The sequence below is a fragment of the Hemiscyllium ocellatum genome, unplaced genomic scaffold, assembly GCF_020745735.1.
Source record: "Hemiscyllium ocellatum isolate sHemOce1 unplaced genomic scaffold, sHemOce1.pat.X.cur. scaffold_280_pat_ctg1, whole genome shotgun sequence".
Taxonomy (NCBI): Eukaryota; Metazoa; Chordata; class Chondrichthyes; order Orectolobiformes; family Hemiscylliidae; genus Hemiscyllium; species Hemiscyllium ocellatum.
In genome coordinates, this window is record NW_026868210.1 from 479,411 (window position 1) to 502,966 (window position 23,556).

Below are 23,556 nucleotides of genomic sequence, written 5' to 3' on the forward strand. Positions count from 1 at the left end.
ATTAGATCTGCTTTTATCTATTATATCAATAATCACAAAATCTTATTTGATACTTATTTGAGTCAGGTTACCAAGAAATATTGTTGGAAACTTCACTTTAGCCACATTGCTTTTGCATCTGTCTTACATCTGTCCCTATTTTCTCTAACTGAAAGAAATCTGAAGAGGAATTTCACTTTTATGAATAAAGGGGGGGGAGATGTTTCCCATATAAATTAATGCTTCTTCGATTTGCCCCTTTTCAGTTTATGTGAGGTTTCATAATAACGCTCTACTTTCTGATAGTGGGGATACCTGTATCTAATTCTGTTGCTTATAAGTTCCTGGAGAATATTTGAAAATTTTGCAGAATTAAAGATTACGACGTCTAAGTAATGAGATTGATCTTTTTTTGTTGCAAAGGGGCAAGTCCAAACAATTGAAACACAATAAACATTATTCCCTCGTGCTATAAATTTGAAATAAAGTTGATATCTTCTTCAGTAAACTAACAAATGCTACCACCAATTACTTGTCAGTCAGCTGGTTACCTACTTTGTAACTAAATGTTGTTATTCATCTAAATATTACTCTGTCCTTTGATCAAAGTGAATTTGTATTTGTTCGGTTTATGAATTCTCAGAAACTTGTTTTTATTTTTCCATTCACCTGTTCATTTTGACCGTAAGATTGAAATGCTTTGAAAATATTGGAGATTGTTCATTTAAAAATAAGGTTTGCATATCTCTCACATATCTCATTTCTTATATTATGATTCAAGAATGTTTCCTGGTGGAATTTGAGTAAATTCCAAACATTTGTTGACTTCAAATAAGATCTGTAACACCCAGTTATCAATCTGTTGTTAATGTTTCAACTGGTTACATTGACATTGATTAGGTTCTCATTCAGAGAGATCAATTAACAATTAGAATTTATTTGCAGGATTATTGAATTGAAAGAGAGATACAGACGGGCAAACATTCTTTTGGAAGGCATTGCTTTTTCATTTAAATGTGTAGGCTGTTCCAGAATTCTATCTCGCCTTCCATTGGTTTTCTTGTCGAGAATGCAGATTTATAGTTCATGTGAATTTTAATGTGTTCTGTATTTTGAGATTTGTATCCGATTTAAGAAGAAAAGGAGAAACAATTAACATGAAAACTTTAGTGAATAGAAAGCAAAGGAAATTAAATTGAAGGAGGCAACTTTTAGTATAATCTCTGAATATTCAGTCAAATATTTCTAATGTCTAGAGCGTGGTGCTGGAAAAGCGCAGCAGGTCAGGCAGCATTCGAGGAGAAGCAGAATCGACGTTTTGGGCATAAGCCCTTCATCAGGAATCGTTTCTGATGACGGCTCAATGCCCGAAAGGTCGATCCTCCTGCTCTTTGGATGTGCCTGCCCTTTTCCAATGCCACACTCTTGGGTCTGATCTTCAGCTTCAGCTTTCCCCACTTTCTCCAAATATGTTTAATGAACATCAACGGTATATATTAGCATCAGCACTTGAACAAGACCAAGTTAACACATTTTTTTGCAATATTTATAGTGAAAAGCTATTTGAGAACATGCAACAAATCAGATCGAACAACACTCTTGCCGTTAGAACCCTTGGCCATTCATAATAAAGAATAACCATGCTTTGAACAACCAGTGTGGTGTATAACGACTGAACTGAAATACCAGAGGACAACGATTGCATTTATTGGAGGGAATGATAACCAGATCCTTTCGGTGATAGTGGTGATTAATCTCAGAAACAAAAAGATATTTATTGTGATTATTCCACTGAACAGCAATTAGATGGTCATGAACATCTTTGTGTGGCTTCATGTGCAGTGTTCTGTTTGAACATTGATTTCAGTAATATTGAGATATTTTACAAGATTGACAATTGACGGTTAAAGATAAGTTTTAAAGGCAACATTTTTTTTAAATGTCAGTTTTGTTTAGCGAAACACAACACTATTTATACGGATTTCCTACTGTGTGGAAACAGGCCATTTGGCCCAACAAGTCTACACTGACGTTCCAAAGAATACTCCACTCAGCACCATTCTGCTCTCAGATTACTGGACATTTACCCCTGACTAATGCACCCAACCTACACATCCCTGAACAGATTGTGCAGCTTAGCATGGCCAATTTACCTAATCTGCACATCTTTGAATTGTGGGAGAAAACCAGAACATGCAAACTCCACACAAACATGTGGCCGAGAATGGAATCAAACACATTTGCATAACACTGTAAGACACAAGTGCTAACCACGGATCCTCTGTTCTAATGCCCAGCCCCCTTGCAAGAAGTGAAATATGTAAGAGACGTGCAAAACAAAAAATAAAAAGCTCTAACAAATCACGAATGAACAATAATTAGAAAATTAATATGATCAAAGGACACAACAATATTCAGGTCAATTGCATTGTTTAATTACAAATTTGGAATGAGCTAACTAATGAATAACGGGACATTTGTTTATTTCACTGATGAAGAAATTGCCTTGCTTTTCATCTTTGTAACACTGCAGAATAGGATTTATGTGCCTGAAATGCTTGAATTAAGCTCTTTCTATCAAAAGAAATCAGTACAATCACATTTTTTTTTTCATCTTTAAGACTCAAACATTATCAAATACTTTCCAGGAATTTAGAACCAGCAAAATTAGTTAATTTGGTTACTTGGGAACTCGAAGCGAATAAACAGCAGATTCTGTGAATTATTCATTCAATGTGATTATTCAGCTGAAGACAACATCCCTTCTTTGCAAAAATGCTCAACTTCGAAAAATTCAAAATGCATTGTTTAATGAAACAATACAGAGATGTTAACTCTTTTTCATTTGACTCATCAAAACGCGTGAATTTTATATGATTTTGTTGCATGAAAAATACTTCAATCTTATTGTGATTAGAAGTACAATAAATGTTTGCATTCAACTATGTTTCTTTGGGTAAAATAAGAGGAAATTCCACATTTACAGCAAATACTGGATTGAATGATTATTACGTATGAGCAACCTGATGAAGGAGCGTCGCTCCGAAAACTAGTGTGCTTCCAATTAAACCTGTTGGACTATAACCTGGCGTTGTGAGATTTTTAACTTTGTACACCCGACTCCAACACCAGCATTTCCAAATCAGATCAACCATGAGTTCGTTGAATGGTTTGCAGACTCCTTGCGCTGAATAGCATACTTCCACTTGGTTTAACATTTCGTCTAACGCTTTATTTTATTCATAAGTTCAGAATTGTGAGGGGATGGGATGAAGTGACAGAAAAGGTTCATTAAACCGATCAGACAGAGCAGGAACAAGGCTCATAAACTCAGGAAGAAGAAATGTGCTTGTGACCTGGGGGCAACAAATGACACTGGGCACAGCACAGGTGGCTGTGTACAGAAGCTGTGATTGCTGAAGGAAGTTGCTAGATCTTTTACAGTTGGCAAGTCAGTGATCACGCTGGATGTTGGATCGTTGTATAATTCACAGACAGCAGAAATTTCTGAAAGAATGAAATGTTTGTTTCATTGGAGAAATTTTCTGTGGCTCCAATGCCGAGTGACTGTTTGAAATACTGATCAGATCTTTGCGTGAAGTGTTAGGTTAAAATACTCATGAACAACCCAACTGGCTAAACCTGTGCTCCCGATCTGTAGTATGTGAACGCATGTGATGAAAGCACGAAGTCGTTCTCCAAGCAACTGGTCACTTCCTATTCATTATGTAATATCTTCCCTTCACAATAAATAAAAATCCACTCAGTTCAATTTACAATGCTTTAGGTGGAATATTAAGCCAAATCTTTCAAAATGCAGACTTTTGGAACCGAATCTTGTTCAGCTGCACACATTAAAAGAATTTCTTTACATTTAAAGTCAACTAATTTAGACATTGTTTCCCCGCAACTTCCGACCGACTACACCCCATCCCTACACCTTTACCTACCCACACGCTGTGTCTCTCCTTGTGAAATTTATTCCTTGCATATCAACAAATGTGCCTTTCAAAATATTTTGAAAACCAGATTCTCGGAGTGACAGCGATTCTGTTCTCATCATTTCTTTCTCCTTCAAAGGTTTGATTAAAGGCATTGAACACCTGATATCTAGTTGTTTACTTACTTGAAAGATGGAATTTTCCACCTATTTACTCTGACCAAACATTTCATAACCTACAAAAAAAAACATTAAGTCTTCCTTGGTTAAAGGATAACTGTTCTCAGTTTTCCAAGAAGACAAGTGAATAAAATCTCATCTTCAGTACACCCCCATCAGCATCTTCTCTAATGGCTTTACACCCCAGTAAACCCCGTCATTATCAATTCATGGAATCACAGAACCCTACAGTGCGTAAAGAGCATTTCAGTTAATCGGGCCGGTATCGACTCTATGAAGAGCATCTCACCTAGACCCACCTCCCCTCCCTATTTCCATATATTTCACCTGAAGAAGGGGAATCCCTCCCCCCTTATGATTTCAAATAAACCTGTGGGAGTATAATCTGACGTCCTGTGATTTCTGACCTTATCCCCACATTTCCCATGGCTAATTTACTTAACTTACTTAATTCACTCCCTGGACAGGAGAGGGCAACTTAACTTTGCCAATCAACCCAACCCTCCCTCTGAACACCAGTGCGAATTACTGAGACAATGTTCCATCATACTGATTAAATGCTGTATCATTTTGCAATAGTTTTATACCCTGGTAACAGCCTCATCAGAATAAATGAACCCAAATTCAATGTATCGAAACGGTACTCTGTCCTTTACAGTTTCATTCGTGCTGCGGGAAATGTTTCTGCACTCATATTTGAATGTGTTTACGTTGTTTCTTCCTCAGCTTCCTGCTTCTAGTAAACACTTCAATCCGGAACAAGTCTGTCAAATACTTTTCATTCCAACACAGTCACAAGGTGAAGTTTGCAGAAGGCACGTGTTTGGCCGTTCACTGACACACAGCCTTCCTGAGAGCTGCAGTCCTTCCCCACCTTTATTCAGGCAGCACTGTCCTTCCTGTGACATGCCCCATCTAGAATAGAAGGACAGGTATCAATACCCGCACTTGGGAATGGAGCGACAGTTTTAAAATATTTACACTGTCGCCAGCGGAGAATTGAGCCCTGTGACAGGCGGGGATACTAACTACTATACTACCGAGAACAAGAGTGTCAAAGGAGGCCCTTCAACCAAATGTGGCCACACTTCTCAAATACAACTGCCTAATGAACTGAATCACATTTCACAATTCTTATTCCACAGACTTATATGTCTTGGCATCACAAGCTCATATCTGAATATTTATTCAGATTGTAAGGGTTTCTGTCGCTCTGAACAATGCAGATAGTATATTCCAAATTCCAACCACCCACTGGCTGATAAAGCTTTTTTGTACATCTTCGCGACTGCGCTACTCAGTTCCTCTGAATCTGGGGCTGGGAATTGGGACTATGTAGCAGCAGTGGTTACTGCCTTGTGTGGGGAAACTGGTGAAGTAGCCAATGTTAAACTGCATTACGATTGAAGCATACATTTCAACAACACCTGTACTGTCCCCGGAGTTTTTGATGTTTTGGAGAAATCTACTTATCTCAGCCTTCAGCATATTAATGATGGAATCACCACAGCCTCTGGGGGAACCGATATTAAACGGTCAGCCCATTCTGAGTTCCCACATATCTGCCACTGTTCGCTTAGCACTGATATTGTGCATTTTTTGCGCTGCCTAATATGTCCTATCAGACTGTATTTATTGCATGCTGTCAGCGCTCTCATCTGTGGGATGCCGTGATCGTATAGTGGTTAGTACTCTGCGTTGTGGCCGCAGCAACCTCGGTTCGAATCCGAGTCACGGCAGTAATTTCTCTATCTGCTACAGCTCTTGGGAAACACAAAGGAATCAGTTGTTTGTGTAAGGTAATTTTTTCCAAGGTGATGATCTTTTCCCTTCAAATTCTGCTCGCTCACATCTCTGTATTTCATATGTCAGAATTCAAATCCACCCGTTCTCAGAGATTTCACTCCTTCCTACGATCACTAACTGAACTTTTCATCCCACAGCCCCATTACATTAATTTAGAGATGCCGGTGTTGGACTATGGTGTAAAAAGTTAAAAACCATACAACGCCAGGTTGGAGTCTAACAGGTTTAACTGAGCACTAGTTTTCGGAGCACTGCTCTTTCATCATGTGGTTGCGGAGTCATTTCCTATTTCATTAAGGCATTGCAGAATCGAACACAGACTCTCACATTGATAGTGTTCAGTCTGTGCTGCTGCGGTCACCGTTGCTGGGTGAACATGCCCCAACCCCACCATCGGGACCTGCAGATCAGCTGATCCATTTGGTTACGGCTGTTGTGAGGTCAATCCTCAGGTAGCAGCTTTTACTGATATGGACTTGCGATTAAGGGCGGTCAAGCTCAGGAAAATGACACAGGACAATATCGAGGAAAAGCGACTTCTTTCAGACAGATTAGTTTCACGGGTTTTTCGCAATGGCCGAGCACTGTTACCACGGAACTGTTAACTCAGATACAGAGCAAATGGACCAGAGACCCGGGTTTGACTCCAACCATGCCAGGTGTTAGAATTGGGATACAATACATATCTGGAATTACGAATCTAATAACACCTATAAATACATGGCCAATTGTTGAAAAAAACAAAACCATCGTGTTCACTGACGTCCTTTGAGGAAGGAACCTACTATTCTTACCTGGTCAGGCCTCGATGTGACTCCAGACTCACTGCTATACGGTTGAGTCTCGACTACCCGCTGTGCAATTAGGGACCGCAATCAATGCTCCCGAGACAGTCACGCCCTCATTCTGTAACAGAATAGGAAAAAAGTTAATTTAGCTCTCGCTAGATTCCTGTGTGCAGTTCTGCAACTCACAGTATAGCAATGATGTGATGTCACTGCGAACGTTGCAGGAAAGATTCAATGGGATATTGTCTGGGCAGAAGAGTTTCACTTATGAGGAGAGATTGAACAGACTGGGGTTGTTTGTCGCCGAGCAGAGGAGATTGGAGAAGACATAACTGAGATGTACACAATAATGACGGATATGGATAGGATAGACTGAAAGAAGCGTTTGTTATTGATGGAGGGATCGAACACTGGGGCCAAGAGATTTCGGGAAAAGGCAGAAAGGTTTGATTATATGTGCGGAAAGGGTCAGAGAGGCGGAAACATTTTTAACCTGAAAAAAATTCAGATGTGAATTTGTGATGACAAGGAATGTAAGTCTATGGGCGAAACGATGGAAAACTTGATTGAGGTCGTTGAGCAGTTGTGTTGGACAAGTGCGGGCACAACAGGCTGAAGGGCTTCCTTCGATGTTGTTGTCCTCCACAGTATCGTGGTTAGTGTCCCCTCCTGTCTCAGGACTCAATTCTCCGCTGGGGGCATCGAAAATGTTTTAAATCCGTCACTCTGTTATCCAGTGAAGGTTATTAATGCCTGGCCTTCCATTCTCGGTGGGACGTGTCACAGGAAGGACAGTGCTGTCAGAATCAGCTGGGGAAGGACTGCAGCTCCTGGGGAGAGAGTGTGTCAGTGAAAGTGCTAACACGTAACTTCTGCAAACTGCACATTGTGTTTGTTCTGCAATGAAAACCATTATATAGAGTTGTTCCTGACTGATATGTTTATTTAAAGCAGGAATCTGAGGAAGAAAACAGAGTAAACCCATTCAGATCTGAGTGCAGAATCATTTCCAGCAGCGCTAATGAGGTTGTACAGCGTAGAACCGCGTTTGGATGCATTGAATTCGGGTCGATGGGCGCAGCTTGCTTTCACTAGGCTGAGTTACCAGTGTGTAAAACCATTAAACATGATACAGATAGTGTTCAATGTGGTGGTACCTTTGCTCAGTATTTCACTCTGCTGTTAAGTCTGTAGGTTAGGTGGATTGGCCATGTTAAATTGCGCTGATGTGTCCAGGGAGTGAATTCAATAAGTTAAGTGAATTAGTCATAGGGAACGCAGTGATAAAGTCACACGATGCCAGGTTTTTATTTCAGTAGGTTTATTTGAAATAACAAGCCAGAGGTATGCGGGGATAGAGACTGGAGCTAGGTCTGGTTGAGATTTTCTTCAGAGTGTCCTTACAGACTCGATTGGCTGAATTGTACTTTCTTCATTGTCGGGAATCCGTGATTCTATCAGAGAGAGGACAATGCCAGCGCTTACTGGGGTACAAAGACATTAGATATTATGCTGACAGCGTTTAGTGGGGATAGAATTTTATTTATTTGTGTGTTTGAAAATTTGAAACTGAACAAAATAAAACCGAATGTAAGTTTTCCAGAGTATGTGAGGTTTGGAGAGAGGAAATAGGTGGTAAATTCTGTATTTCAATTCGGTAAATATCTGAACGTCACTCTTTCAAGAATATCGATGTAGGACAAAGAAATGATGGGAATAGAATTTCTGTCACTCTGAGAATCCGTTTCCAAAATATTTGGAAAGGCATATTTCGCGACACACAAGCAGTGAGTTTCACCAGGAGAGAGAGACAGCCTGTGGCCAGGTAAAAGTGTAAAAGAGGGGTGTGGAGGATGGAAGGTGCGAGGAAACAAAGTCTACTTTGGATAACTTTAGATGTAAAGAAAAATCGGAAACGTATGCAGCTAAAAAAGATTCAGCAAAAAAATTAAGAGTTTTGAAAGATTTAAATTAATATTCCCCATGAAGTATTATAAATGCAACAGAGCCGATTTGGTATATTGTCAAGGGAAGATCTTCAATAATGAACAGGAAATGACTCGTCTCTTGAGTATCGATTTCCTGCTTTAATCATATGCCTTAAATGGAGGATATTCGCCGTGATGTTGGGTTCATTTGATACCCACTGAAATCTGCCAAAGTAATTAAGCATCAAAACTGATATCTTTTCTTGTAGTTCAACCTTCTGTTTTTCTCATCAGTATTTCATTTAAACTGAAATATTTTCGGAGCAAAATTGAATACAACATTAAACGTTCCAATGATAGAAATCCAATTCACTTCCGATCATTGCAATGAACAGAGTGAGGTTGCAGCAAAATTAATAAAATGAAATGAACAAAACTGCTTTTCTGGGAATTTTACCCAGTCCGGGTTCAGTCATATGAGAAAGACTATCGAGCTAATACATCACCTTCACTTCTCTCTCCATATATACTTCTTCACGTGAGAGAGAAACTATGTGAAGAAATTATGAGTCAAGACTAAATGTGCGTGTGAATGTGACGGGAATTTCTTGTTCGCTGGTTCATTCTGAGACAATTCCGAATCGGAATGAATCAAGGACAGGTATTCCTTCCAAGGACGATGTAAATTCATTGGATTTTGCTGGTACTATTGTCCCGCTGAAAGCAGAAACATAATGATGTGGATTCGCCCTTTGCCACGGGCTAAAGTGGCCCAAAGGTTAAAGCGATGGTTGCATTTTTTTATGCATGTGTGGATTTGAATCCTACTCTGGCTGTTACTTCTATCAAACGCAGCTGTGGTTTCCCTCCGTGCCTCGCATCTTTAGTAGACATTGGATGGAGAAATTTGCTCTTGCCCTTCATTGCACCGGAGATTTGTGATAAATCTATACCACATCAAAGTCGAAATAAAGCAATTTGTTTCTGTTGTAAGTTAAATTGGGATAATAAAATTGAGTGCAACATTCCGTTCATCCTTTCATTCCATCTTGACTTTCTCTGAATTTACATCAAATGAAACAAATAAGGAGAGATTAGATCAATAGTTTATCCAGTGGTGTTGTGAATGAATATTTTGATGTAACATTCCACATAAAGGTCTGATCAGTATTTTAAACAGTCAGGTGGAATTGGAACTGCAGAAAACTTCTTTAATGAAACAAATTTTACATTCTTTCACAAACTATTGCTGTGTGATTCATACCGCGATCCATCGTCCAGCATGATCACCATCTTGCCAACAACACTAGATTCCCCCAATTTTATCAGCAATCACACCTTCTGCACATACCCATCTGTGGTGTGCACAATGCCATTTGTTGTTTCCAGGCGACAGCACATTTCTTGTTCATCAGCTTATGAGCCTCGTTGCTGGTCTGTCTGATCAGTTTGAGAAAACTTTTCTATCACTACATCCCATCACCACAGAATTCTAAACTTATCACTAAATAATGTGTTAGACAAAATGATGTAGAATTGCAAGTCGGCCATTGAGCCCATCGAGTCTGCTCCACCATTCAATGAATTCATGGCTGATCTGATAATCCTCAACTCCATTCTCCTGCCTTACCTCGACAGAGCTTCATCGTCTTTCTGGTTAAATATCAGTCTGGTACAGTTTGGAAATACAGAAAACTCAGCCTCAACAACAGTTTTGGTTAGGAGTTCCACCGATTCACTGGCCCCTGAGCAAAGAAATTAATCCTCATTTCTGAACTAAATAGGCAATAACTAATTCTGAATTCATGTCCTCTGGTGCGCTTCATACCTGAGGGTTAACCACCTGCCCATATCTACCCTGTCAAGGTCCCACGAATATTGAATGTTTATAAACGTAATTATGTGTTTATAGAGCTCCCCTCCGCCTCCTTTGCTTCAAGGAGAATAATCCCAGCCTAAAAAAAAATTCCACTGAGCTCCATTTTCTCCGGTGTTGACAATATCCTCGTAAATCTCTGCTGTCCCCTGCAGCGGCCTTATATATTATTAAGGCAGGTGGAGACGGTTATGTAAGGCAACGGTTGAAATTTCAAGCACAGAGGGAGTTGGAAATTGAAATCAGACAGCGATTGGAATCAGATTTGTCCACACAAGGATGAAATAGAGTAATGATAACTCTGACAAATGAGAACCTAATCGTATCCCATTGGCACTCAATGGTTTTACTGTAACCCAGTTCCCCTGAGTAATCGTCCACGGAGCTAGTATTTAGGAAAAAGGGATTAAGACTGGCTATTAGCCTAACCTCGATGGTGGGCAAGTTGTTGGAGGGAATCCTGAGGGACAGGATATACATGTATTTGGAAAGGTAAGGACTGATTTGGGATAGTCAACATAGCTTTGTGCGTGGGAAATCATGTTTCACAAACTTGATTCAGTTTTTTGACTAATTAACAAAGAATATTGATGAGGGCTGAGCAGTAGATGTGATCTATATGGACTTCAGTAAGGCGTTCGACTAGAGTCCGCATGGAGACTGATTAGCAAGGTTAGATCTCACAGAATACAGAGAGAACTAGCCACTTGGATACAGAACTGCCTCAAAGGTTGAAGACAGAGGGTGGTGGTGGAGGGTTGTTTTTCAGACTGGAGGCCTGTGACCAGTGGAGTGCCACAAGCATGGGTGCTGGATCCTCTATGTTTTGTCATTTACATAAATGATTTTTATGCGAGCATCAGAGGTACAGATAGAAAGTTTTCAGATGAAACCAAAATTGGAGGTGTCGTGGACAGTGAAGAGGGTTACCTCAGATTACAATAGGATCTGGGCCAGATGGGCCAATGGGCTGAGAAGTGGCAGATGGAGTTTCATTCAGATAAATGTGAGGTGCTGCATTTTGGGAAAGCAAATCTTAGCAGGACTTATACACTTAATAGTAAGGTCCTAGGGAGTGTTGCATAACAAAGAGACATGGAGTGCAGGTTCATAGCTCCTTGAAGGTGGAATCGCCGGTAGATACGATAGTGAAGAAGGCGTTTGGTATGCTTTCTTTATTGGTCAGAGTACTGAGTACAGGAGTTGCGAGGTCATGTTGCGGCTGCACAGGACATTGGTTAGGCCACTGTTGGAATATTGCGTGCATTCCTTGTCTCCTTCCTATCTGAAAGATGTTGTGAAACTTGAAAGGGTTCAGAAAAGATTTGCAAGGATGTTGCCAGGGTTGGAGGATTTGAGCTACAGGGTGAGGCTGAACAGGCTGGGGCTGTTTTCCCTGGAGCGTCAGAGCTAACGGGGGGGTACCTTATAGAGGTTTAGACAATTATGTGGGGCATGGATAAGATAAAAAGACAAGGTTTTTCCCCTCGTGTTGGGGAATCCAGAACTAGAGGGCATAGGTTTAGGGTGGGGGGAAAGATATAAAAGAGACCTAAGGGGCAACGTTTTCACGCAGAGGGTAGGATGTTTATGGAGTGCTCTGCCGGACGACGTGGTGGAGGCTGGGACAATTGCAACTTTCAGAGGCATTTGGATGGGTATATGAATAGGAAGGGTTTGGAGCGATATGGGCTGGGTGCAGGCAGGCGTAATTAAATTGGTTAGGGATATCTGTTTGGCATGGATGGATTGGACCGAAGGGTATGTTTCCATGCTGTACATCTCTATGACTCTATTACTCCACATAAACACTCTGTCACCAAAAAACATGTTCGTTGATAGCCAGTTTTTGATTATAAACTCAACTTATTGATTTTTTTGAGGAGGTGAGCAAGCATGTGGATGAGGGTAGAGCAGTGGATGTAGTGTACATGGATTTTAATAAGGCATTTAATAAGGTTCCCTATGGTGGCTTGTGGAAAGTCAGGAGCCCGAGGAGAGTGGGAAATTTGGCCAGTTGGATAGACAACTGGCTAACCAGTCGAAGTCAGAGTGGTGGTAGATGGTAAATATTCAGCCTGAGGTCCAGTTACAAGTGGAGTTCCGAAGGGTTCAGTTATGGGTCCTCTGCTGTTTGTAATTTTTATTAATGACTTGGAAGAGGGAGTCGAAGGGTGGGTCAATAAATTTGCAGACGATACGAAGATTGGTGGAGTTGTGGATAGTGAGTAGGGCTGTTGTCGGCTTCAAAGAGACTTAGATATGATGCAGAGCTGGGCTGAGGAGAGGCAGATGGAGTGCAACCCTGTCAAGTGTGAGGTTGTCCATTTTGGAAGGACAAATAAGAATGCAGAATACAGGGTTAACAGTAGGGTTCTTAGTAAGGTGGAGGAGCAGAGGGATCTTGGGGTCTATGTTCATAGCTTTTTGAAAGTTGCCACTCAAGTGGATAGAGTTTGTAAGAAGGCCTATGGTGTATTAGCGTTCATTAGCAGAGGGATTGAATTCAAGAGTCGTGAGGTGATGCTGCAGCTGTACAGGACCTTAGCAAGGCCACACTTGGAGTACTGTGTGCAGTTATCGTCGCCTCACTTTCGGAAAGATGTGGAAGCTTTAGAGAGGGTGCAGAGATTTAACAATATGTTGCCTGGAATGGAGAATAGGTTGTACGAGGATAGGTGAGAGTGCTAGGCTTTTTCTCATTGGAACGGCGAAGGATGAAGAATGACTTGATAGAGGTTTATAAGATGATCAGGGAAATAGATAGAGTAGACAGTCAGAGACTTTTTTCCCGGGTACAATAGAGTGTAACAAGGGGACATATATTTAAGGTGAAGGGTTGAAGGTATGGGGAGATGTCAGGGGTAGTTTCTTTACCCAGAGAGTGATGGGGGCATGGAATGCCCTGCCTGTGAGAGTGGCCAAGTCAGCATTACTGGTGACCGTTAAGCGGCAATTGGATAGGTACATGGATAGATGCTGACGCTAAGACAATTGTTTGGCACAACATCGTGTGCCGAAGGGCCTGTTCTGTGCTGTATTGTTCCTTGTTCTATGCTCTACGTTCTAACTCATTGCTCCATGAATCCTACATCGTTTATAAGGCACAAATTAGATGTGGAACATAACTCTCTCTATTTGCCTAGATGGGTGTAACTTCAATAACACTTAAGGTACTAGGCACCATCCACGACAATGCAGTCACTTGATTGGACCCTCTTCAATACCTGAATATTTAGTCCTTTCACCGCTAAGGCACAATTGCAGAGAATGCACCAACTACACAATGCACTGGCGTAAGTCATCCGGGCATTTTTGACAGAACCTTCAAAGCTCAACAACAGTACTGACTCGAAGGACAAGGTTGGAAGATGCAACGAAACACTACCATTTGAAAGTTCCCCTCCAAGGCCCATAGCACCCTGACTTGGATAGAAATCAGTGATAAACTCATTGAATAGTAAAGCAGTCTTGATGGGAAAAGTTGCATACTTCAGACCTCCATCTTTTATCTTAAAATTTAATAAATGTTGATTAATGCAGTGACCAGACTTGTGCTCAGTCCTTCAGCTATTCGCTATACTGGTGTGTGCTAAATTCTACTATCGTCCTCAACCTGTGGTCAACCATCGAAAATATCCAAAAAACATCTCATTCAACTGATTCTCCTCAAGATGAAAGTGGTGCTGGAGATGTCCAACAGGTCCAGCAGCATCTGAGGAAAATTCACTGTTTCAGGCAGATGCCCTTCATCAGGAACAAGACTGTGAGCCTAGGGGTGGAGAGATAAATGGGAGGGCCTAGGTCTGGGGAGAAGGTCGCTGAGAGTGCAGTAGGTAGATAGAGGAGTAGGTGAAGGTGATATGTCAGAGAGGAGGGTAGAATGGATAGGTAAGAATGAAGATACGCAGGTGGGACAGGTCAGGAGGACGGTGATGAGCTAGAAGTTTAGAACTGGGGTAAGATGGGTGAGAGGAATTGAGGAAAATGATGAAGTCCACATTGATGCCATGGGGTTGAAGGATCCCGAGGAAGAAGATGAGGCGTTCTTCCACCAGGTGTCAGGTGGTGAGGGAATGGCGATGGAGGTGGTCCAGGATCTGCGAGTCCTCAGGGGAGAGGGAGGGGGAGTTGAAATGTTTGACCATGGGGCAGTGGAATTGATTCTTGCAGGTGTTCTGCAGATGTTCTCTGAAGTGCTCTGTTAGAAGACATCGCTCTACCCAATTTAGAGGAGACCGCATCTGGAGCAGCAGGTGTAACGAGTGATATGTGTGGAAGTACAGGTGAACTTTTGATGGATGTGGAAGTCTCCATTGGAGCCTTGGACAGAGGTGAGGGGCAAGATGTGGACTCAGGTTTTGCATTCCTGCGGTGGCAGAGAAAGGTGCCGGGAGGAAATGGTCGTCCATTGGAAAGGTCTTTGAGGAAAGTGGATAGGTTTGGGGAAGGGAAATATATCCCGGCTGGTGGGGTCAATTTAGAGGTGGTGAAAATATCGAGTTATAATTGATTTATGCGGAGGTTGGTGGAATGGAAGGTGAGGCCCTTCCTCTGTCCTTGTTCTGTCCTGGCCGTGTTTTGAGGTGTGGGGTTCATGGATGGAGGTGCAGGGCATGGCTGGGATGCGTTAGAGAACATCTTCAAACACATGGGAGGGGACGTTCCGCTCCTTAAAGAAGGAGTCCATCAGGTGTGTTCTAGGTTGGAACTGGTCTTCTGGGAGCAGATACGGTTGAGGTGGAGGAGTTCTGAACACAGGATAGTATTTATGCAGTAGGTGGTTTGGGAGGTGGTGTAATCCAGATAGCTGTGGGAGTCAGTGGCTTTTCAAAAGAAATCAGTAACACTGACCTCCAAAGATATTTTTCCCTCCTCACCCCATCCACTTTCCGACAAGACAGTTCCCTCCACGACTACCTAGTCAAGTCCACGCCCTTTAATGACCCAACCTCCCTCCCAACACCTTCCTCTGTCACCACAAGAATTGCAAACCCTGAGCCCACGCACCCTCCACCTCCGCCAAATGCCCCAAAGAAGCCTTCCACATCCATCAAAATTTCACCTGCACTTCCACACATGTCATTTATTGCATTCGTTGTTATCGATGCAGTTTCCTCTAGAGTGGGGCCGCCAGACACCTTCTCACAGAGCGCTTCAGAGAACATCTCCAGGACACCGGCAACAATCAACCCCAATGCCCGTGACTGAACATTTCAACTCCCCCGCCACTCTCCCGAGGACATGCAGGTCCTGGGCATCCTCCACCACCACTCCCTCACCACCCGACGCCTGGTGGAAGAATGTCTCATCTTCTGCCTTATGACACTTCAACCCCATTGCATCAATGTGGATTTCTCCAGTTTCCTCATTTCCTCTCCCTCACCTTTCCTTAGTTCCAACCTTCCAGCTTGGCACCGTCCTGCTGACCTGTCTCACCTGTCTATTTTCATTCCCACCTATCCACTCCACCCTCTTCTCCGACCTAACACTCTTATCCCCTCCTCCATCCACCTATTGCACTGTCAGCCAAATTCTCCCAAACCCCAGCCCTCCCATTTATCTCTCCAACCTCGAGGCTCCCAGCCTTATTCCTGATGAAGGCTTTTGCCCAAAACGTCATTTCTTTCTGCAACTCGGATGCTGCCTGACCTGCTGTGCTTCTTCAGCACCACTCTAATCTTGACTCTGATCTCCAGCATCTACAGTACGCACTTCAGTACAACTGATTCCCCTGTCCATTGATCTTCAGTGATCATGAATGTCCATTCCAAGATCTCTTTGTCTGTCTACACCTCATAGGATACTCACTGTTATTGTTTCTTCTCCCAAATTTCTTTAACACTCATTGGTCTGGATTCAATTCTGTTCGACTTTTTTCCTTTCCACCTGATTGATGCATCCCTGCATTCTCTGACATTCTTCATAATAGTCAACTACGCGACCAATTGTTGCATCGTCAGCAAACCTCTGAACCATGGCTCCTATAACTAAGTCTAAATATTTGGTCTACATCAGAAAACTGTGGAACTCCACTGGAAACACCCATCCAAACAGGGTTCATTGCTGGTTGGGATTAACAGCTGCAATTACAGTAGAATTTAATTCCTGCTGTCATTTGTAAACTTGCTAGTGACTCCGTCAGTTGGTCTCCAGAGTGATCACTTCTCACGTATGAGAGTGGTGAATGACCTGTGTGTATTGTGACTGAGCAAGTGAGTTTTAACATGAGCAGGTAATTGAATCCCATCCTGCAGACACCCCATGGCCCTGACTGCTTGGTACTGCGGGTATTCTTGTGTCTGTTTAGTTTGATAATCAATTGAATTCGAGTCTACAAAGGCACGATTCCCATTTTCCGCATTATCCATGTATTTTTATTCTTCCTTATTCTCCCAGGGATTGTAATCATTGGTCTGAAGAGGATCTGTTATTCATTCTTAATTCACCGTGAACTGAGTCAGAGGGCATTCATGGGTGAACTACGTTGTCATCCATCTTGACATGTGGTGTCCTCTTCTTTCAACCACACGGGTATTAGAAAGAAACGTCTATTAATGACATGCGTATAAAGGCACATTAAATCATTTTTCGTGCTAATGCTGCATGAATTTGCGATTATTGATCCACAGTTTAGGTTCAGTCCCTACAGTCAACATGCTGACTTCTCCAGATGTTCATTGTTCAATGTGATGCATCCAGTGTGTGCATAACGTTTTGGAGCTTGATTCTCACATCTTGTGTTTATCTGTGCCTTGTTCATAGCCTTCATCAATAGCGAGAGCAACGGGCGAGGAAGAGAGCAATGTGTACGTCTTTCCGTACTTATGCATGGCACCCATATCTGCAATTCTCTACTGTGCATTTATAGCCAGTTCTCGGTGCCCCTACACCCACGCCCTGCCCCTTTTGAAATATTTCCACTATTTTGTGCTGTCTCTCTGTACTCTTCTCACCAAGATGAATCACTTCTACTCAACATGCTCCAGATTTGATTTGACAAAACAGTCATTAAGAATCCCATTACATAAACACGCCCTTCACATCTCTTGTTATTTGTTTTTCCTGGATCTCTTTCATACGATAAAAGGTCCCAGCTGCTCGACTTGAAAAAGAAAATCGCGTTGCTTTTCATTATCCCAATGTGATCTACGTTTCAATGCAGTTTAGGCAACTGACTCAAATTATTCTTTGAGATTTTATATAGCGTCGATGCATATAAATTGACCATTGGAGTTCCAATTTCAATAAGACAGGTGTCAACATACAAAAATAGCAACATTGAAAACAGCGACGAGAGTGGGATTCGAACCCACGCGCGCAGAGCGCAATGGATTAGCAGTCCATCGCCTTAACCTCTCGGCCACCTCGTCACATATGCTAGCATTTGTATGAACTTTTCAATAAGTGAATTGCGTAAATTATGCAGAACAGCAGATATTTCTCCCTGGTCTGGTGAAATGCTAAGTAGCACAGTACGGTCCGACGACTATGGTCTGACATCTGAGTTGTGGGGCAACGGCATTCCCACTGTGACACTCTGCTCACAGTGATCTGAACAAAAATGAAGAATAGATTATGTAACAAAGTCTGTTGAATTCTGTGAATATTTGAAGTCAACGGAATGAAGAACCCGAAAAAGCAGGAGGTGTTCTTTCAAGAAACAGTTGGATAGAGCTCATAAGGGTAGTGTAATCAAGTGTTGTGCGGATAAGGCAGGAACAGGATACTAATTGAGAATGATCATCCATAATCATAATGAATGGTAGTGTGGCTGGAAGGGCAGAATGGCCTACTCCTGCACCTATTGTCTATTGTCGATTAAATTGCCTTGCGGAATTGTTTTCCAGACTGGAGGAGAGTGCATAGTGCTCAATGTCATTATTCGGAACACCTTTCTTCGGCTCAGATATTTTTGACACACACCTGTGTACACAACAGACAATTTCACAATCCTAAATGAGGCTAAACTGACAATTGAATTCAACAATGCAAAAACCTTGATCTGTGTCATTTTCCTGGGACATGCTACAACAAGTCACTGTATGATCACAGCAACACAGTGAGGAAGTGTCAGAAGGAAAATGAGTGCAGTACCAGAGAGAATGCTGGGAGCAGCAGTTGACACACGGGGAAGTTCATTTCCCACAACAGGAACACTTCCCAAACAACGGACTGTGGTGGAAGAATTCAGAGGGTGTTTACACTTTCGAATTTGATGCCAGAGTCACAATAGAGATCTGTCATTGAATCTATTAAAGATGAAAATTTTAAGATTTCAACAGATAAAAAACAAAATAAAATGTACATTGGTTAGTGAAGGCAAATGTTGACATTGTATATTTCAACAACGTACCCATCTTTGCAATGAGTAGCTCACCACTTTCCTCACTCAGGTACAGAACCACTGGTGAAGATGATCGTTACAAGCCATGGAATCAGAGAAACTCAGTTTCCCAAACGTTAAGGTACAACCAGGAACGTGGAGGTAAGCATTAATGTGTTGCTCCTGTGCTGCAGGTGGGCAGTGCACAGTATCTCTGTGCCAATATAATGGGCTGTGCTCTCCCGAAGTTTTAAATTTGAGCCTCACATGGAGCAGCTTCAATTCTTTATTGTCTTGAGGGTACGGATGGAAGGTGATATTGAGCAAAGCCAAGTTTATGGGAAAATAGCCGTGTTTGTGGATTGGCAAACGTCCTTTTCTGGATAATGACTCCTTGATCAACAAACAAGTATTTAAAACGTGAGGAGACAGGTGTGGAGAGAGAGGCAAAGTTGATTTTTCAGCAGATGAATAACGTTTGACATGTGCACTGCGTTAATCTCCGGGAAAATAGATGCTGAACTGGTTTCATGTTATGCAGTTTGTTACAAACTCACAAAGGTTATTGCAATAATCAAAAGCAAAAAAACACACATAGGACCGTTTGAATTTCGTATTGAATTGAATGTTGGTTTGAGCAGATTTTATCTTCAATGGCGTGCTGCAGAGAAGTACAGCGGGTTAACAACACAAAAGGACACAATCTTCTTGGTGCATTTCTTGGGTTGAGTTAAGAATGTAGGAAATATACGTAACATCATGTGAATGTGGTCAAATCTTTAAAGTCCAAGTGACGATTCAATTCCTATCATTAGGATATAACTTCTGTCTGCAGTTATTTTAGGACATCAGCTCCATTTACAGCGTTTCACCTTGAATAATACGCCACAGCTTACCAATCCATGAACTTTTTATACTCAATCTTATTCAGTTGTACGTGTTCATGAAATGTCTTTGTGTCTGAAGTCAACCAAATTCGAATTTTTTACGCAACCACACTGAATTTCTCTCAATGAAAGACTTTCTCCTTGTATGTTTTTTCGGGTATCTTTTAAAACACTGTGAAATCAGATTCTACACTTTATTTCTGGAAAGCCGTTCACGATTTGACTAACTCTATTGAGTGGAAGAAACTCTCATCCAAACATTCACTCATGGTTTTGAAGCTCTAACTGAAGTTATTGATTCACACGAAAGAAGGAGTTTCCCCGATTTAGTCATTCAACCCTCACGTTTTATGGAAATCTCATTTGTTTACATCAAACTTGCGTGATTCAGCACCAGCATTTCCAAATCTTGTGAATAAACTCCTTCATTCTTTCTATCATCCCGTTTGCATTCTTTCTGATGTCCTTATGTCTCAGTAAACAACGTCATTGGCGTTCTAATATCTTGCTATCCAGGAAACAGAGTCTGTGCCTCTGTACATGTTTTTGGTGGAGCATGAGGACAAGGATTACACACAATGTTCCCACTGAGGGTGACCTACAGATTTCACAGTTACACTATGAACTCTTTGCTTTTTAAATATGACGCCTGTATGTATAAACTCCAATAAGGTAAATTATTTTCTCTCCAGTTCGTGAACATCGTCTCTATGGAGACGAAAATTATCTATCACTCCCATTATTCTTCCACATAATGTTCGAAAGGTTTATGAGGTCAACATCTCTAACTCCCCATGCCCTAAGTGAGTCTCAGCTATTTCTAAAGGCGTCTGAAGTTCAAATACTTCGTAGTGTGTCTCCAGTCATTCCAGTGCAGACTGTTTCTGGACAGCAAATGCCATCACCAAAGGCCGCCGTAGATCTGAAATCAACAGTTTTCACAGAGTAATTGTCATAGTTAATGTGCATTGTATGTCTGTGTTCTTGTTCAACTTGTTCATCATTACATGAGTCCCTGTATTGAATTCTACTGAATGATTAATTTGTGAATGGAGACATTCCCTTCGCCACTCATTCGATACTCCATGGAACATTGAATAATTTTACTCATATGCTTCCAGAGGACAGTCCTGCCATTACTGGGATAAATCAGTAAACATTCCCCACGTATCCTCGAAGGCAAGGATTTCCTTCTCCAGTTTAGGGGATCATAACAGCACCGAATCCCATGTGTGCGTTCATTAAAACCAAAAGAGTTGCAGTAAGATTTTAAAACTAAGATTTTGCAATCTGCTTGCATTGGTTGTCCCCAAAATTACATTCCGCATTGTGGTATATTTGTGGATGAAAGCACTTTCTGAATCTTGAGGAATTACATTTCAGTTTTGTCAAAAAGCTGTCATTCGCTGTTCTCTCTTTCCCTTTCAGTTTCCCGTTTAATATCCTGTATTTTCTCAATTTATCTTACATTTTCAACAATTTCAATCAATCTCGCTCCTGATTACCAATCCGCGAGAATGCCACAATTTTGTCAATTTATATGCAGTGCAGCTGTAGGGGGCGGTGGACAAGTGGAAAGGCATTGGTCACGTGAACCAAATAAAAGTAGCGGGCTGGTGGAATCTGGCCGTTCTATCGCAGTCATATTTAAAACATTTAACGTAATCTTTAGCCAAATCTTTTGGCAGAAAATAAGAAATCATAAAAGAAAAAATGCTGATGTTGAAAATCAAATAAAAACTGACATTGCTGGAAAATTTCAGGACGTCTTGCAGCATTTGTGGAGAGATGGACTCAGTGGATGTGAAACGTTAACTGTGATTCATCTCCACAGATGGTTCCTGCACACCTGTGATTTTACAGCAATTTCTGTTTTTGTTTCAGATTGGCAGATTTTGTCACAGTTCATGAGGACAGTGCTCTCGAGAATCAAACAGACAGCATGGACCTGCTTGTGTGAAATGAATGAGTAGAGAGTGTTGTACTGGAAAAACACAGCAGGTCAGGCAACATCTGAGGAGCAGGAGAATCGGCGATTTAGGTATAAGCCATTCATCAGAAATTAGGCTTGTGAGTCGGGTTGAGGGACAAAGCTGAAGGCAGATACAAACTCGCAGGCACTTCCTCTGACTGACCCCGATCACAACCCCTCCTCCCATCACCAAACCATCATCTCCCAGACCATCCACAATCACATCACCTCTGGGCATCTCCCATCCACAACCTCCAACCTCATTCTCCGTGAACCGTGCATTCCCCGATTCTACCTCCTTCCTAAGATTCAAAAACCTGACTGCCCCAGTCGACCTTTTGTCTCAGCCTGCGCCTGTCCCATCCGAATCATCTCTTTCTACCTCGACACAATCCTATCTCCCCGGGCCCGGATATGCCCACTTATATTCGTGACACCCCTATGCACTTTACCTCCTCCAAGAATTTCGGTTTTCTGGCCCCCAACGCGTCATCTTCACCATGGACATCCAGTCCCTGTACAAATCCATCTGGCATGACAGAAGTCTGCAAGCCTTCCATTTCTTAATCTCACACCATCCCAACCAGTACCTTTCCATCCTCATCCTGAACTAGGCTGAACTAGTCCTCACAATCAACATCTGCTCTTTCCAATCTTCGCACTTTCTCCATCGAAACGGGTAGCCATGGGCAGCCACATAGGACCAAGCTATGCTTGCCTGTTTGTCAGACACACGGAACTGTCCATCTTTCACAGTTACACATACACCATCCTCCACCTGCTCCTCTGCTACATTGATAAATGTATTGGCGCCACTTCGTGCTCCAACTGGGAGGTTCAATAACTCGCCAACTTTACCAATACCTTCCACACGCAACGCAAATTTATCCGGATCATCTTGGAAAATTCCCTCGTCTTCCAGGACCTCTCCGTCACCGCCTCTGGCGACTGACAAATTACAGACATACACTGCAAGCCCACCGACTCCCACAGGTATCTAGACTACATCTTCTCCAACCCTATCTCGTGTAAAAACGACATTCCTTATTCACAATTCCTCCGCCTCCTGTTCCCAGGATGACCAATTACACTCCAGAAAGACCCAGTTGGTGTCTTCTTCTACGATCACAAATTGCCTTCCCATGTGGTTAACAACGCCCTCCAGTGCATCTCTGCCACTTCACACACCACCACCCTTGAACCCCACGCCTCTCAACGCAACAAGGACAGAACCTACTGGTGCTCACCTTCCACCCACCAACCTCCGCATAAAACGCACCATATTTTGCCACTGATGCTACCTCCAAAGAGACACCACCACCAGAAATATATTCTGCAATGCAGCCCTGCCAGCACTCCAAAAAGACCATTCCCTCGACGACCCCGTATTCAGTTTCACAACTCCCCCCACCAGCCCACAACCCTCTCCTGGTACCTTTCACTGCCACCATAGGAAGGGTGAAACTAGCACCCACACCACTCCCCACACCTCCAACCAAGACGCGAAGGAATCATTCCACATCCGTTAGAACTTCACCTGTACAGCTACCAATGTCATCTACTGCATCCTTTGCACCCAGTGTGGTCTCCGCTTCATCAGGGAGACAGGACATCTTCTTGTAGATCATTTCAGAGAACATCTCTGGGACACCCTTACCCACTAACTTCACCAACCCTCTCCTACATGTCAAAGACATGCAGGTCCTGGACCTCCTCCAATACCAAATCGTTACAAGCCAACACCTGGAGGAGCACCGACACACCTTCCGGCTTGGGACCCTAACTGCACACGTGATAAATGTGAATTCGAACAGTTTCCACATTTCCGCTCCCCCAAGCGCAAGCCTTCAGCTCGCCACCGCAGTTTCGACCCA

The 23,556-nt window shown here is 42.3% G+C and overlaps 2 non-coding genes across 2 annotated transcripts; one reads left to right on the top strand and one right to left on the bottom strand.

Annotated features, from left to right (window-relative positions):
- The first annotated feature begins 5,766 nt into the window (after positions 1–5,766).
- On the top strand, positions 5,767–5,838 carry trnah-gug (transfer RNA histidin (anticodon GUG)). The gene has a single exon. It is a non-coding gene; the product is annotated as a tRNA-His (tRNA).
- Positions 5,839–17,788: 11,950 nt separating this feature from the next.
- On the bottom strand, positions 17,789–17,870 carry trnas-gcu (transfer RNA serine (anticodon GCU)). The gene has a single exon. It is a non-coding gene; the product is annotated as a tRNA-Ser (tRNA).
- Between the last annotated feature and the right edge of the window lie 5,686 nt (positions 17,871–23,556).